This window comes from Poecilia formosa, unplaced genomic scaffold (assembly GCF_000485575.1).
Source record: "Poecilia formosa unplaced genomic scaffold, Poecilia_formosa-5.1.2 Scaffold424, whole genome shotgun sequence".
Taxonomy (NCBI): domain Eukaryota; kingdom Metazoa; phylum Chordata; class Actinopteri; order Cyprinodontiformes; family Poeciliidae; genus Poecilia; species Poecilia formosa.
In genome coordinates this window covers 386,767-395,221 of record NW_006800363.1, presented here as the reverse complement: position 1 = coordinate 395,221, position 8,455 = coordinate 386,767, and the positions used below count along the sequence as shown (strand labels likewise).

The 8,455-nt window shown below is 44.9% G+C and overlaps 1 pseudogene; it reads right to left on the bottom strand.

The window, feature by feature from the left end:
- The window catches only part of LOC103155369 (sterile alpha motif domain-containing protein 9-like), a 9,252-nt pseudogene extending 1,384 nt beyond the window's left edge, over positions 1–7,868 (bottom strand).
- Between the last annotated feature and the right edge of the window lie 587 nt (positions 7,869–8,455).

Genomic DNA, 8,455 nt, shown 5'->3' with positions numbered 1-8,455 from the left:
AAGTGAGTTACAGTAATCCAGTCGAGTCGAAATAAAAGCCTGGATCACTGTTTCAAAATGCTGCCTGGAAAGAAAAGATTTCACTGACGCCAATCGCCTTAAATGATAAAAACTGGACTTTGGCCGTCCAATCTGAGATCACTGTCCTCCTTAAAACCAAGATCTGTAATAACAGGTTTAAAATATTCCTCCAAAGGTCCCAGGTCCACAGAGGAGGACTCACAGGAGCCACTGGGTCCAAACACCATCACCTCTGCTTTGTTTTCATTAAAATTTAAAAAGTTCAAAGCCTTTAATATCACGGAAACATGCCAGGAGATGTTTGATGGAATGGACATCCTTCTGCTTCAGGGGCAAATAAATCTGACAATCGTCAACGTAACAATGAAATGAAATCCCATGTTTCCTGAGGACAGAACCCAGAGGCAGTGAATACAGAGAGAAAAGCAGTGGGCCCAGAACTGAGCCCTGCGGGACACCATAAGGCATTGAAGCAGCAGGTGATTCAGTCACTAATATTCACTGAAAATGTTCTGTCCTCCAGGTCAGACCTGAACCATTTAAGAACAGCGCCACCAATACCTGCAACGTGGTGTAATCGCGATATTAAAATGTCGTGGTCTACTGTACCAAAGGAAGCAGTTAGGTCAAGTAAAATCAGGGGTTCAGCACAACCCACATATGGAGGCCTTAGTCCTCAACGCAGCCATCGCAGGTTCAATTCCCAGCCTGGTGACCTTTGTGCATGTCTTCCCCTTCTCTCATTACCAACTTTCCTGTCAATTAACTATCAAATAAAGGCCTGTAGAGCCAATAAACCTTAAAAAAATCAGAACAACATGGTGACCAGAATCACATGCAGGAAGGACGTCATTGAAAACTCTAATTAAAGCAGATTCTGTACTATGAAGAGTTTTAAAACCTGAATGGAAAACCTCCAGAATGCCATTGTCATCTAAAACCTGTTTCAGCTGACAGTACACAATTTTTTCTAAAACCTTGAAAAGAAAAGGCAGCTTGGATATAGGCCGATAATTAGCCAGAACAGTTTGATAAAGGCCAGGTTTTTTTAAGCAGTGGCTGCACTACTGCATGTTTAAAACTAGCAGGGACCACACCTGAGGACAGACTGCTATGTATAATTGCAAGCACAGGCTGCCCTATACTAGGTAAAATATCTTTAAAAAGTCGTGGAGGGACAGGATCACAGGGGGAACCTGATGGCTTAATATGGCCAACCCCGTCCTCTAAAAGTGAGACGGTCACAGGCTCAAACTGAGTGAAAGCAGAGGGGTCAGAGTCAGAGCCCTGGTACTACCAACCTTTTCAATAAAGAAACAGAAAATGATCACACATGTCAGGAGAAGCTTCCAAACAGGCATCCTGTGGGATATTAAGCACAGAGTCAATGGTGTTAAATAAAACATGTGGACTATGGCTGTTTGAGGAAATTATATTCGCTAAATATTCCCTTTTGCCTCTTTAACTCTGCTCTGGTAGAGACGCCAACAGTCTTTAAAAATGTGAAAACCTGCAATTTATCCTTTTTCCACCTGCGGCGACATTCCTTCCTGACAGCAGAGGTCAGTCATTAAACCAAGGCTCAGGTTTAATCCTTGGCTGCCTGGTTTTTAACCGAGTCCAGGATGGTTTGACAGGAAGAATAGAACCAGGACCAGAGCTCTTCTGTATCAAAGTGGAAGAAGTCAGATGATCCACAGAGCTGGAGAAAAGCAGTGGAAGGGGCGAGTTTTAACTGCCGTAGGTGTCAAACTGACACTGAATAAAACAGGCAGGTGATCCGAGAACACAGAGTCACAGATTTCCAGGTTAGTCACAGGCAGACCGCAGGAAATGACCCGGTCCAGTGTGTGTCGGTGCTGTAGGGCCGGATACGGCCTGCACCAGGCTAAAGGAGTCCAGAAGGCTTAAAAAGTCCTTTACCAGAGGCTTATCGGGACAACACACGTGTATATTGAAATCTACAACAAGAACATGTTCATAGTTAGTTAAAATCCCAGATTAAAAAGTGAGAGAAGTCGCTTATGAAATCCTTATTATATTTGGGGGGCCGGTAGCCGACAGCACAGAAAACTGGGTTTACGTGTCTCATCTCAAATGACATAAACTCAAATCTGGGGAAAGACGTCTGTAGAAAACACTGCTTACATCTGTAGTCCTGTTTGTAAACAGTCGCTGTGCCTCCGCCTCTCCCCGAAGCCCCTGGTGAGTTAAAATAAGAACAGTCCGCTTGTAAAAGCTCAGTTAGAGCACTGGACTCACCAACACTCAGCCACGTCTCAGTCACACACAGAAAATCCAGGTTTGGGTGACTGGAAAAAGTCCCGAAGAATAAAAGTTTTATTCGCAAGCGACCTGGGGTTTATCAGGCCGATTCTGACAGGAACTGGATCCTGGGCTTCAACAGGTCGGGAAACCCGGCACAGTGTAGAGGGGCTTCAACGCCGACCACGGGCACCAAGCAGACATCAACGGGATCCAAGAAATGCCAAGAGCCTAGAAATGATCCATGCGATGATCAGATAAAACTTCAGCTTCACCAGCCAGCCGCTTCGTCTACCACGACGACGACGACGTCTCGGCCGTGAAAGCAGCGCAGGAATCCGGAACAGGTGACTAGGAATCTCCAACAGAATCGAGGGCAAGGATTGTTGGCCAACAACATCAAATAACATCATATCCTGGACCAAAGGTTGGAGGTCTAGTAGTGTGTTGCGATCATATACCAGCAGAGATTCAGTTCTATAGATGACACAGGTCAGAAACAGTATAAACATAAGGAAACGGGAGAATGACAGATAAGCAGCCACACACACCGGCGCCATCTTGCGTCTCAGCACACCAGATCTCCATAAAGGTGGAAGACGACACAAGCTTTTGGTAGGGAGCATAGGTCTGGTATAACTGTATTCATGATGTAATCAAACTGGACCCGTTTAATGAATGGTATTGATCCAGGTAATTCAGAGAAATAGAAATTCCACCATGATACCTTCCCACCTCTATAGAAGTTCTCCTCTATGGCAGCTCTGTCCTCATTTCCTCCTTCACACTGATTCACACACAAGATCTCCAAAGTATTCAAGGTTTGCTCAAATCTTTTCTCAAGAGGCACCTTGCTCTCACCCCCACATGGCAGGAACCGTTTGGCTCTGCGGTTCTCTGACCAGAGACTGAGGACGGTTCCATTGACTTCAGCAAAGCTGAGCTCAGAGATGCATCTGTCAGAGATGTCGACTCTGCACTTGGCCTCAATGAGATCCCTCCATGAAATGAAAGTGTTCTCATTGTCACAGATACAGAGGATTTGTCCTGGCTCTCTGAGCTCCTGCAGGAACATCCTGAAGGTCTCAACAAGGGGATCCATTTCCTCCCTCACTGCTGATAAAAGTAAGAAAATGACAAGGAACCTCTTGTTTAGCTCATCCTTCCAGCACAAGAAAGAAATCGTGTCTCAAACCGAGGCGCCCTTGTCCATCAGCGAAGGGCGCCTCGACATCTGAGGGCGCCTCATGCTCAATCTCTCTGTTGCAGAAAACCCAGCTGGTGTTTTGAATTAACTTCAGTTTGTTAGCTACGTCTTCAACCCCCAGGTAAATGTGGGCTCACAGTGCTCTGCTGGTCAAAGTAAGTCTGTAATCCATGTTTACCTGAGTCAGGGTCAAAGTCTAAAGCAGCAGTCGGGTCAAGCTCTATGAGGAAACCCAGATGTTCAAAATGGCTTGGATGAGATTTGCTTGTCATGATCACATTACGCTCAAAGTGGGACTTTTCCTATGACAGGGTTCCACCGGTTATCATGCGAGTTAACCTGGAGCCTTGAGTTGTGCTCCTTATTCTTTTGAAGTGCTTCTCCTCTGCGTTCTTGCGGAGCAGTGACAGTTGAGGCATTTGGCCAGTGAAGGTGTGGTACCCTACCGTGGAAGATGTGCTTGATGCTAGCAGGTCTCTGCTGCTGCCACCGTCTCGGATGTAGAGAGACTTTGGTGGTTGTGATTCTGTTTCTTTGGTCTTTGTGCCTTTTTTGTGCTGTAAGTGTGGAAGATGTTTTCTTCACAGATGGCAGACTGAGGCTCAATGTCCACTTCATGTATTTCTGTTCATAACCTCAACGGTTTGATGGCTGACTGTAGGCTGTTAGCATATGCTTGTTTGTAATTAAGAAGCACTCCCAAAACCTGACCATGAACAAAGTCTGGCCTGTCTCCTATTCCAAAATGTATGGTACCATTGGTGCAGGCAGCTGCAAACCGAACTGACCTCAGAGGTGAACTTGAAGCACCAGATTCTGTGACATCTAGAACGCTGGCCTCTTCGTATCTGAATGTGTCTGAACGGAAACGGCTTGCTGGGTTTTCCAGGCTTGTTGCAGGAACTGGCTGGCTTCTGGCTCTTTGAGTTCATCACCTTCTCTCTGGCATGAATGACAAGTTTAGCTGGTCCAAACGTCAGACCCGTACTGGTTAGATCTGAAGCATCTAGGACTGGGCTGCTGATGTCCAGCTGCAGAGCCCAGGACCTCACATGGTTTTTGCTCCAGTCCTGAATGTTCGGCGGCAGAAAGGAAACAAAACAAACCTGCTCTGATTTACAACTTCACTCACTTGTTTTAACTAGGACAGTATATTGATGCAGTTCAGGATTAAGGTATCAAATACATGTAGTGCTTAAGAGAAATACGATTTTTTTAAACATTTAATTTATTACCATTTAACAATTAAATGTTACATGTATACATTTTAAACATGATCCCACTGAGCTGCACACGCCTTTGGAAGGGAGCACGCTGGTTTTCATAACTGCACAGTATTTAACTGTTCTGGCTCCTCATTGTTTGCTCTGCTGTTCTTATATTTGTATCTTAGTGTGAATCTGTAGAGGCGTCACGTTGCAGCAGGTACATCTGAGGGAAACTAAACCTTATTTCTAAACTGTTCTACTGCAATAAACCTGATCCTGATTCTCCTGACACCATCCAGCCTGGAGAGGCTTCAGGTCCAAAACTGGACCGTCTGTCCCAGTGGACTCCCCCAGTCTGTGGCTGGTTGCTCCAGTATCCATCATCCATCAATCCAGATCACAATAAAACAAACTGTTGGCTACAGAGAAAACATTTTAATATTTGCAGTATTATTTTACATCTTTCCAACATATCAAAGTTTTTATTCTACCATTTGCATTTTCAGGCAGAAGTGCATCTGCTTTAGCTTAGCTTTAGCTTAGCTTTAGCTTAGCTTTAGGAGCCGTTCTCATCACATCAGTTCTTATGCAGCAAAATAAAATCCACATTATTTTTCTAAACATGCAACATACAGCCATAAATTATATGATTTAGAGCAAAATGCTAATTAAAACTAGCTGTTCCCAGTTTAAACTGGTTCCCTCTGCTGCCTGAAAACAAGCCTGTTCTGTTCTGACCCGTCAATAAAACCCAGAGGTGGAAAGGTTTGGTCGTCCGTGTTTCTGTTCTGCCAGTGATGAAAACCGGTTCTGATTGGGAGTCCTTCTCTGCTGGTCCAGGCACAATGATTTACAGAAAACATCCAAAATCAAGATGGATCTGAAGTTCCACTGAATTACTGATGTAAAGTCTGTACAGCCGCGCTGACGGCGCCCCCTGCTGCTCATTTCATCACGACATGGTAGCCGTCAGAAGTTTCATCTGCTCAGAGGAGAACTGGGTCAGTGATGATCAGGACCGCCTGATGGTGGCACCGTTATAGCCCACAGGAACAGCTTTACCTCTGATGGTGCTGATGAGAAAACTGGCTTCTTCTCCCAAGTTCTGCACCATCTGAAACAGAACCAGAACCAGAACATGTAGTTTGGTACCATACAGCTTTACTCCTGGTCCTGTGGTCATAAACAAGCAACCTGACTGCAGCTGTCTCCTTCCTACTGGTTCTGGTTCTGGTGTAGTTAAACCCAGTTATTGACCACCATGTTCTTATTCAGCTGCTATTGATGCTAACGCGTTAGCAACCACAGCTTCACCTGCTGAGGCTGAAGACAGAACCATCAGACCCGTCCAGAACCGGGCCACAGCTTCAGGTTTGGATGCTCATGCAGTAGTGCAACAGAGCCATCCCCACCACTTCCTGTAGCAGACAGGAAGTGCAGTCCTGCAACTTCTGGATGTGTCTGGGTCAACATGTTCTGTTCCGCCCCATTAACCATCATTGGATCGTTAGCAGGACAGGATTCAGTCGTTTGGATCGGGAGTTGGGCCGGACGCACTAATGAGCTGCTAACTAATGAGTTCTAGAAGCAACTCACACCGGTTCTGTTAGAACAGTGGTTCCCAACAGTGGTTCCAATTGCGCGGCCCGGTACCAATTGGTACCAATTGGCCGCGCAAGAAATAATTAAATATTTCCGTTTTATGCATTATTTGAGTCTGGAGGATCTTTTATTTTGAAAATCCTTTAACCGGATTCTCTCATTTACTTGCGCGCCTGAGCCACAAGCAGCAAAATGAGTAAGAAACGGATCAGGTTTCTTTGCAAAGGGGAAAAGGCCCAGAGAAGAGACAGGAGGATGGATTTATCCCGGACCGGTAGGTGAGTCAAACATTACCAGCCGCTCTGAGTAACACGTGGTGACCGGCTGCTAATGAGGCAATGAAGCTTCAAACTGCTTCGCCACTAGAGACCCAGCAGGCTGTGGATATAAGCAACACTTCGGTTGTTATTGTCTCCATCACTCCCTGATGGGACCGTCTCGGTGCAGAGAAACAAGCTCAGGGCTCCGTTAGTCATTATCGTGAGTTAAAATTTTCACAAAAGTAAAATGTTCGTTTTTGTGGCGCATCTGTATCTTATTTTGAAGGGATATATAAACGTTACCATAGCGACCAGAGTCAGAGCGTTTGGGCAGCGGTCGAGAGGAGATGAGTAGAGCTTGTGAGTCTTAAGTCTGGTTTAGACGGCAAGATTTAAGGATTGTCGGCCGATTCTCCAAACCTCTGTGACCACAGAGCTGATAAAAGTCCAACAGGTTCGGTTCGTGTTCAGCCTCAAGGCAGGAGCAACACGAACCGAGTCCAGTCACGAACATCCCGATTCCAGAGGATAATCCAGTAAAACCCCCAACATAGCTTATGGGGATTTAGAATGACCAAACATGGATGACGATGTAGAAACAATAGTGACAGTTTGTGGAGACATTTTAAGAGATAAAAGAAACAAACAGAAAAAGAGGTGGATAAAAGATGGAGGGAGAAGCTGCTCTATTTGTGTTTTTTCATAGTTAACATTTTTAACTGAATAAACATAAACGTATATAATAATGACCTTTACATATAATAATAAACATTTCCACATATCATCTCTGATATCCACCGGACTCTCAGTTGAGCGATATGTCAGCTGTTTGGGATTCCCCTCTGTTCTGACGTCACCGCGCTTTCTGATTGGCTCCCTGTCACCCCCTCCCCTCCCCGGGCCGCAGCAAACTTTCCAAGTCTTGACCGGTCTGTGGTAATAAAAAGGTTGGGGACCACTGTGTTAGAACACTGAAATCTGTAGCGGACCTCAGAACCAGCAGATGCTGCAGACATCAGCCCGATGTTTCGGTTCAACATGGCTGAACCCTGCCATGTTGCTCCCTGCGCCGGGCTCTGCAGGGAGAACATTCTAGAACAGCTGACTGATCCACGAACGTCTCCAGATGAAGATGCCAGGCTGCAACAAGTCGGTTCTGGTACCACAGCTCGGTCCGGCTACTAAATGGCACTAGTTACCTGGTCAGATACCAGGACGTGGATCCCTGTGGTCTTCTGGCGGTAGATGTGTGTGATCTGTTGTGGAGCGATGCTGTAGAGCCCAGCGATCTTCTCCAACAGGTTCAGCAGCNACGGACTCAGGGTTCCCCCAGTAAACCTGCTCACCTGGCGGTCGGTCCACCGTGTTTTTGTATTAAAAGATGTTAAATAGACAGGAAATGTAAAAATATTACTGGGTAAATATGTGTTACTGGAACATCTCCAGTGAAACGATACCTTAAACCCACAACTAGTCTTAAAAACAACAAACCAAAAAATACAATTAAAATTAATTTCAATTATTTGCATTTCTGTTTAATCCAAATCAACTCAGCGGCTCATCGGGCCCCCAGGGCTTCAGGGGCCATAAATGCTACTATTTTAACACAAATACATGAATGCAACATTTATTTATTGAGATGATCAATTCTGCTGAATTTGATTTACTGGTTTCAGCATAAGTAGATTAAAGGATTTTAAATTGTTTAACATTTAAATATAAGATTTTAAGGACCTGGCAAGTTTACTAAAAGTTCAAAGAACAATATTCATAGTTAGATTGTTTCGTTACCATAGCAACAATCTGATGCTGCGAGTTTAATCTTTGAGTTGGAACTGTTTGTTCACAAATACAAATGAATAAACTGGATTATAACTGATTGTTTTTATGTT